Below are 9084 nucleotides of genomic sequence, written 5' to 3' on the forward strand. Positions count from 1 at the left end.
ACAGCAGCAAAAACTTTTGACACAGTTTACAAGAGAGCTAAATTAGAAGGGAAAAGTGTGTAGAACCCAGGACCAAAGGAACAAAGAATTAAGGAAAAGTCACCAGAGTACTTACGCAAAAATACCAATTTTATGCCTCCTAAAGTAAGAGATGAAAAAAATGTGAGCACATTTGGATCCACTGATTTCCAGTGAAAATGATTCCAAAGTAATCCCTTTAGGTTCCATGTGGGAAGGCGTCGAGGTGAGTCAGCCAGATTGGGTAAAAAGGTACACAAAGAAAGGGAAAGTGAAAGAAAGTGATGTGCAAACCAACAGACGTGGCACCAGGATCCTCTTTATCTTTGAGCTTAACATTTGGGATATGGGTACCGACGGGCCAGGTGGAGGGAGAACCAGACCGCTCCTGTCGCACCTACTCAAGAAGGGCAGTAGGGGTCAGGTGTCTCTCCTACTCTCCGCTCCCCCAGCATTGGAGGGACCGCACCTTTTAATGAAGATATGACATTTACCTTGTTCACTGTCCATCACTGGATAGAAAGAGGAAGATGGATAAGAAAGAACAGGGAGAAGCAGCTGGGAAGAGATTTTTAAAGACTATTGAATTGCTCTCTTTGCCAGCTTCCATACCAGGCAGATAACCAGCAACAAAGTTAACTCCCGTGGTCTTCTCTAATGAAGATATGCTGTCCTCTGTAGGATACACAAACTCAAACAGCTGGTCTACCCTGGAGAGCTCACAAATCTGAATAACTTTCTCTTTATGTGAGTTTCCCCTTAGATTATCCTCTCCACCATCAAAAACAGCAGCTTAAAAGGAGGTAACAAAACCTGGATTCCATTTTCAAGGAGGAATTTAGCTCTGCCCAAGCTGGTAACAGACTAAGAGCTCCAACTGATTGTATGCTCAAATTATAGGCTTAAACTTGACATTGAAACCCAAATAAACAGAACACCATGAGGCATTTTCCATTGATCCGTCCTTTGAGTTCTCCTTCATTTTGCTTAACAAGCAGCGCTTCCACTTGTGGCTAAAGAGGAAAATACCCTCAAAGGCTAGAGAAAGCCAAAGAGACCTGTGCAGGATGGAAGGTTCAGCTATGGAAATTCCACACTCCAGATTGAATTTCACAAGCAAGACAGGCAGGCACCACCAAACTGAGCCCCGTGTCCTGGCTGTGGTTCCTAATTCTCTAATCTGGTTCTATCTGAGTCAAGGGAAAACTTGGAAATGTTATACAGTCACCAAACATGAAGGTATTTCCAAGGGATACAGGATGCCATCCCCAAGACGAGCAACTTTTCCTTTTCCCTTAATATTTACCTACCATCAAAGACATACTCTAAACATCGTGACTGTGGAGGGAAATCACATGAAACATCACAAGAATAACCAGACCAGATGTTGAGATGCCCCTAGAGAACAGCACATTTTTCCCCAAATAGGAAAATGTAGTTCTTTAGAGCATGTATCAGGAATCAAATATCTGGTAGGGGGGAGGGTATAGCTCAGGGGTAGAGTGCCTGCTTAGCATATATGAGGTCCTGGGTTCAATCCCCAGTATCTCCGTTAAAAAATAAATAAATAACATAAAGAATAAAATAGATATATATAAAGTAAATAAAACTAAAAATAAAAAATAAATAAACCTAATTAGCCCACCCTACCCCCAAAAAAATCAAATATCTACCTAAGCCTTCTATTGCACTCATGAACATTACTCAAAATTAACTTTTCCCAAACCTAAGCTATGAGTCTGTAACATCCAGCTGAGAGGGCAGGGCACTTAGGAGGCTCAGTCCAAAGAGATGATTGAGAAGGAAATATCTAGAGACTGCACAGATCCTGACAGTGATGTCAGCTATCCATCCATTCAGTCAATAAATAAATACGCAACAAAACAAACCTCCTACATATAAACACCCATAAGTGATAAGCAAGATGAAGACTAGAAAAATAGCTAAGAAATAAGACTGACTTCTAAGGCAAAACTCGAAGTCAAGACACATATTTTTTTTAAACCCATAATATAAGGTAGAAAGCATTAATTGCCCTAAGAAAGGTACAGGTGAAGTGCCATACTCATGTGAATTCAGAGAAGGCTGAAATGATTTCCAGTAGAAGGGATCAAGAAAAGCTTCACCAAGAAAATAATATTTCAGATGACCTTAGAAGGATGGGTGAGATTTGAACCTGAAAGATGGAAGGAAAGTGCATGCAGGTGGAAGGACTGGCCTGAGCAATAACAGATCTAAGGAGGCAAAACACTGGAAACAAGACATTTTTCAGTCTGGCTGGAAAAGAGGCTTCAGGGCACAAAGTCCGTGGGGGGAAAGACTGGAAAAAAAACAAGCTAGAGCTATTCCACGGATGGCCTTCAGTCACAATTTGGAATTAATATTGTAAATAATGAAGAGCCACCGAAGGTTCCTGAGCTGGGGAGTGGCGTGGTGAGATTTCAGAAGGACTCGTGCGCAAGGTAGATTAGAGGAGGATACAACCAGAGGCAAGAAGACAAATCAGGATAGAAATACAACGGTGTGGGTAAAAAGCAAAGAACTGGGTTATCCGTGAGGGCATGAAAAGGAAGGGGTCGACAAGAGACATGTCATCGAGTTAAGGCCAACAGGATTTGGTCATTGGTGGTCATGTGGGACAAGGACATCCAAGATCATCCCAAAGTGTGCGTTCTGGATGCCTGAGAAGATAGCAATATTATCAACAGAAACAGAACTTAGAAGGTGACAAAGACTGTGGAACACCTAGGTGCTTACTGTGTTTGGTCATCAGCTGGAAATGTGGGGCTGGTAACAGGAAGACACAGAGAGACAAACCCCAAGTTTCCATTCAGTCCATGTCTTACTTTACCTCTGTGGTATTGGTCACTGTTGACCCCTCCCTCCTCAAAATTCTCCTCTTGGGCTTCTGGACAATATCCTTTCCATGTTTTCCACCTTCCCCTGTGGCAACGCTGTCCAAGGCTCTACAAGACTCTCTTCTACTACATGTCCCACAGTGACTGTGTTCCTCAGTCCGTTTCTCATTCTATATCCTGTCCCTGAGTGTCTCATCTTTGCCCATGAATTAACCACACCTCCATGTTGATGACTCTATAGAAGGCAATGACTGAGCATACAGGTTGTGGAATCAGCCTGGCCTCAAATCCCAGCTCCACGATTTGCTGGACATGTGATGTGGGACAAGTCATGTACCTGGATCTTTCTTATCTGCAAAATGTGGTTACAGGGTTGTGAAAGAGGATTTAACATAAGGGTTAATAGAAAATTTGGCAACATAAGAAGCCCTCGGTAAACGGTTATTATTATTAACCAAAATTTGTAACTGGAAATCTAGATCTCCCTCCTGATGGCCAGATCCATAGAGGCAGCTGTCACTTGGGCAGCATGCCCCAAGGTCCAAACGTGAACTCATCATCTTTCTCACCTCCCGCAATCCTGCCCCTCTTCTGTGTTACAAACATTCATCCGATCATCTAAATTAGAAGCCTGGGAATCATCCCATATTTCTCTCACTCTCCTACTCCCCACATCCATCTGCCATCAAATCCTGTAAGATAAAATTCTAAGCAACTCAATGTAGCATAAAAGGCCCATCATTATTACACTCCAGCTTCTCTGTCCAAGCTCACTTCCCACCACTCCTTCTATTCCCAGTAAGTACACTCACATATTCTGCTCCAGCTTCAGACCAAGGTAACTGCCATCCCTCACAAACACCAACCAATCAAACACAAGCGTCTTTGCATATTTCCTTCCTCTGCCTGAATGTCCTTCTTCCAACTGCTTAGGCCCAGTACAGACAATTCCTATTTGCCTTTAAATACTCAGCTCGTGTCACCTCCCTGTTCATCCTTTCCTGGCTGCCAGTGGGCAGTTAGATGCCTTTCTTTCTGCTTCTGTAAAAAAGTATGCTCCCCTATGGTGGCAGTTACCACACTGGAATTATTGATTTGCTTGTCTCTCTTCTCCAGTAAATTGTAAGGAGCTTACAAGCAAGGACCTTGTCTTATGGCTCAACTCTCTCTCCCACCCCTCAATCTAGCACAGTATATAGACAGCACTTAGCAGGTTCTTCAGTGTTTTAATACATAAATGAATAGCTGGTGGGGAGGGCATAGCTCAGTGGTAGAGTGCATGCTTAGCATGCATGAGGTCCTGGGTTCAATTCCCAATACCCCATTAAAATAAATAACTAAACCTAATTACCTCCTCTGCCAAAAAAATAAAATAAATGAATAGCTGAATAATCAAACAAAATAAGACAATCCAAGGAGTTTCAGCCTTTTGTTTTTGTCAGCATGGTTAATCATAAAATTCATAATCATACAATTCAAAAGTTTTTCTGGTTTAGTCCATATCTCTGGAACAATAAACAATAGTTTTTCTATCTTATTTTTCAAGATATCTATCTTTCCAAGCTAATGGGTGGTTTCTGTTTTCTCCTTGGTGCTTTCCTGCATTCTCTAAATGTTTTCTGGTTAATCTCTTGATCCATATCAAATCAGTCATCTGATAAAAATCAGGAAATTTGAAGGAAAGCCTGAAAGAAGTTGAAGTCTGCAAATATGATTGGACTTTCTTTAATTCAGGTAGTTGAGTAATGTCATGTCTAAAGATGATCATTCAGAGTGCCAAATGGTCATTGCATTGGGTTTTGAGGACCAGGGTAGGGGATAAATTCCAGTTAATAAGATTAAAAAAAAAAAAAGAATAATTTTTAAGCACATTCTTCTAATTCAAAGATGACAGGTCCTACTAAATGGGGGTGAGGGTAAGAAAATTACTTCTGAGTTATTACAGTGACCCTGCTAGGCCAGCATTTGATAATTATCAGCAGCCTCTGTTCATGAAGGCTCTTACAGTTTTCATGCAGTCTGTTAGGGTCAGCCGCTCTACCCTCTCCTTCCCCACACCTGGTCCTTTGGTGACCACCTGCTGGAAAGCATTTCATCCCGCCATCACTCTCCCACGCCCCTTGCGCCAGACCCACCCACAATGGGCACCTTGACTTCGGACCTGAGCTGTCTCCCCAAGTGTCCGAAAGGACAGCAGCTCTGTGTCCTGGGCTTCCTCGAGCACTTTGGGGGCTGATATTGTATTCCAGTGTCCTAGACTTTTTGATGAAAGCTCTCTTCCAGATCGAGGGAATGAACCATAGATAAAAGAACAAAAAAGGAAACTGAAGAATCAGCCTGCTCAGAGAGCAGTGACTTAGACAATGGTGCCACCCATCGGTCAAAAATAAAAGTGCAACTGGTCTTTTCACCAAATTTGGAGTGATTAAACGGAACATTTCACGTGAATTTGGAATGGGCAGTAGCTGAATTTTTTTTTTATTGAAGTGTACTCAGTTTACAATGCTGTGTCAGTTTCTGGTGTACAACATAACGTTTCATTCCTACATATACATATCGAATGTTTAAATCATTAGTACTGGTGCTTTGACAATAAGGCTTTTATATTTACAACACAATCACAATTACAGTAGGCCTGTGAGCAGGGGCTGCAGCAGAAACTGAGGTTCTGGGAACTGGAGTAGGAAATCAGTTCAAACCCTAAAAGAGAGTGAAAGGCAAGAACTGTTGGACAAAGTGGCCCTAATTAGAAAAATAGCTGGAGGAAGGGAAGATAACAGCCCCGGTAGACTGATCTCCAGTACACCACACACTGACTGAACTAGGCAACTTCGCGTGATGTATCTAATTTAATCCCCACTAAAATCCTGCTGGACTGGCACTTCCGGGCTCATTACTAGAGTGGGAGGGGCCAGAGAGGCTACAGATTTGCATAAGCTCACAGCTCAGCCACAACAGGGCTGAAGTCAGGTCTGTCTGTCCTCTTCCCAAAGTCCATTCTCATTCTACCAGCCAGAAGCCACCTGTTCTCACTTCTCAAATTTGTGTAGGGCAGACATTGAGCCCATAAGGTGGTTTTCTTGTTTTGATCACGGTGTCCTGCTGGGGTGTCAGATAACGGAAGTTGGTGCTTTCGGTTTTAAAATTGAAATGTTGAACAGAAGGATGCATGTCCTGGGAAATCTGGTGCTCTGGATTCTCTGTATCAAGGAAGGGCTCTTTTCTTCTCTCTCTCTCTCTCCTGCCCCATCCCTCTTTCCCCTTTAAAATCCTCTGCTTAACTACAGATCCAGTAGCAGTTTACGGATGTGCTATCCAATTCAACAGCCACTAACAACAAGTGGTGGTTGAGCACTTGGAATGTGGTTATTCTAAACTGACATACCCTGTACGTGTAAAATACACACTAGATTTCTAAGACGTCCTACAAAAATAAAAATATAAACTATCTCACTAATGATCTTTATATGGATTACATGGTGATGTGGTACTATTGTTGGATATATTAGGTTAAACAAAGTGTAGGGTTAAAGTTAATTTCACCTGTTTCTTTTTACCTTTTTGTGGGACTACTAGAAAAAAATTTGATTACATATAAGGATAACACTTTATTTCTATTAGAGAGCACTGTTTTAAAGTCATGCAAACATGCTTTCATAAATAAAGGCATTTCATACATTAATTAGAACAAGATCATGGATATGAAACAAAATCTATTCCTTCCTTAGTTGATGGACAGAAAACTGCCAGCTGAGATTCAGTTAAGACAACTGTGATTATAAACCAGGAGTTTCACATCGTGGAGAAACTAATGAAGCTTGATTTTCTCTGGCTGTATGTACAGGTGACCGAATTGTTCCCTAATCATCCCAAAGCTTTTACCCTACTGATTACATTAATAACAGTATAATTTACATACTAGAAGCATATACATAGAAGACCTATCAGGCTTAACAAAGAACTTCACATTCTTACGTTAAAGAAAGTAGAACCATTGCTGTTCCACTCAGAAGTGTGTTCCTAAGGCTGTGGAATCTTCTCACCCCCTATCTAGTTCAGCGCTTTTAAAATGCATGGAAATCTTATTGTGTCGCATCCAAGATTAAAGCAATTCAACCTCCAAGGCTCAATTCCAGGCTACCTCAATTTCTCGCCGGGTTTTACTTATCTCATCAAAAACAACCCTGGAAAAATGGCGCTAGAGAAATCTACAAGCCAATGGACCCTTAAAGATAGGACATATTCAAAAGGGATTTAAAGAACCAGTTCAGTCAATGGCTCCCATGAATGACAAACCATTGGTCCAAACCACATGGAGTTACCTCCACTCAGGGGTGACTTGGGACTAGAACATGTCAGCAAGGGTGAGCACCCACAGGAACGCTGCCTGCCTGCCTGCCCAAGAATTTTGAAGAGCCTCGTTTTGCCTTGGAGACAGGCTCTACGACCATCATGATGCTGAGTTTCCAGGGTCAGCAGGTAGAGGATGGACTAATTGATTTCTCAAGTTCACCTTCAAAACCAGACTCTGACCTTCGGCTCTCTGCAGAAAGGAACAGACCCAAAGAGTTAAACTGAAGTTTAAAAATGGCCTTGGTCTGAGGTCTCCTAGGAACCCATTTGAACAGCGCACGATGCAAACTCAACAGATATCTTTTGCCAGCTCTTCTCAATTTTCTCTGCTATGTGTGATATTTTCCATGGACGAGACCAGAGATGTTGGCTGTAAATGATAGTCAGATGTTTCAACAATTTTGTTGCTGAAACATGATAATTTCCAGAAGCCCCTTTTCTGTACGTGGTGTCCTTTGGTAAGACCCACCACAAACAAAATGACTTGTATGAGAAGAATGGCAGAAGATCTGGAAATTAACCAGGAAACTGGACCGTAACGTGCCTCAAACAAAACAAAAAATCATTAATAGGAAACAGGCCAGTTTTTAGGGGTCACAGAAAGACTATACCCTGGGTTCTCAGCAACTGGCTATGTTTCAAAGTCAGTAACCTCCAACTTGTCAGGGAGGATTGTGGTTAATGCTGTGAAAGACATGTGCTGAAAGGTTTCCAGTTGCCCTTAGATTCCTGAATTTCTATTCAGGGTATCATACCACACATGTGCAAAACAGAAAAGTCTGGTAAAATTTAAATGAGTCCCGCTGTAAGGAAACCCAACATATAAAATCTTAACTTATAAAATCAATATATTAGAAGGTTGTGATTTATATCAAAAAAGGATTAACTTCAATATTTTAAATGAAATTTTTCTTATCCAGATAGTAAGTTGAGTCACATGAAATATCCAATACTTCACTGTTTTCACCAAATAAAATCAAAATGCTGACAATCCCATGTGGTTCAATGTATACATTTCAATAATAACATGGGTGCTAGAAAAGTTTAAAGAGAGAATTAGGAATGCCTACTGATTTCAAAGTGGCAGAAATTTTTTTAAAAACTTTAATGCTTCTCAAATAACAATTCAAAGTCAACAGGAAAATATTTTGTCCAACATTTTCAATTTTGAGCTACATAATTTTTCAGTAGCATATCTATAGTACTACAGGATGTCGTCAGTGATAACTAAGAATTTTGGTAATGATTTGATAATGCCTAAAATAATAGTAATACAGTCCATATTGATACAGTTTCACATTTCAAAGCAGCCTTAATTGAAATGAATCTATTAAGCCATGCCCCCAAATCCTTTGTGAAAATGAGACAAAGATGGAAGAGAGGGAGCAAAAAAAGAGACACATGGACAAATTTTGATAACCAGAATATATACATCCAGTGCTCAATTCGGCAGCGCATATACTGAAACTGGAACAATAAAGAGAAGATTAGCATGGCACCTGCACAAGGATGACACACAAATTCATATTTTTAAAAAAACTATATATATATATCTCCAAACGAGGATCTCTTTTCAAAGGATCCCCCATGGGAAGCCATATGTCTACTTCCAGGTGACATGACTACATTGCTCAGAATGTCTAGGGAATTCCTCTTGGAAATATCTTCAAAGCTATATAAGAAAACCAGTACATTACCTAATAGTAATATTTCTCCTTTTTCTTCTTCTTCCTTTTAAATTCCAAACTGGGATCAACCAGCTATTAACCTGCTATTTCACAAACTTAGATCAAAATACTTTGGGGTTATTTACTAAAATCTGTACATAATTTGTCCAAACCCACAGAATGTACAA

The 9084-nt window shown here is 40.7% G+C and overlaps 1 non-coding gene across 1 annotated transcript; it reads left to right on the plus strand.

The window, feature by feature from the left end:
* The first annotated feature begins 8666 nt into the window (after positions 1 to 8666).
* Positions 8667 to 8774, plus strand: LOC116148239 (U6 spliceosomal RNA). The gene has a single exon (XR_004131758.1). It is a non-coding gene; the product is annotated as a U6 spliceosomal RNA (small nuclear RNA).
* Positions 8775 to 9084: the final 310 nt, after the last annotated feature.

This window comes from Camelus dromedarius, chromosome 23 (genome assembly GCF_036321535.1).
Source record: "Camelus dromedarius isolate mCamDro1 chromosome 23, mCamDro1.pat, whole genome shotgun sequence".
Lineage (NCBI taxonomy): Eukaryota > Metazoa > Chordata > Mammalia > Artiodactyla > Camelidae > Camelus > Camelus dromedarius.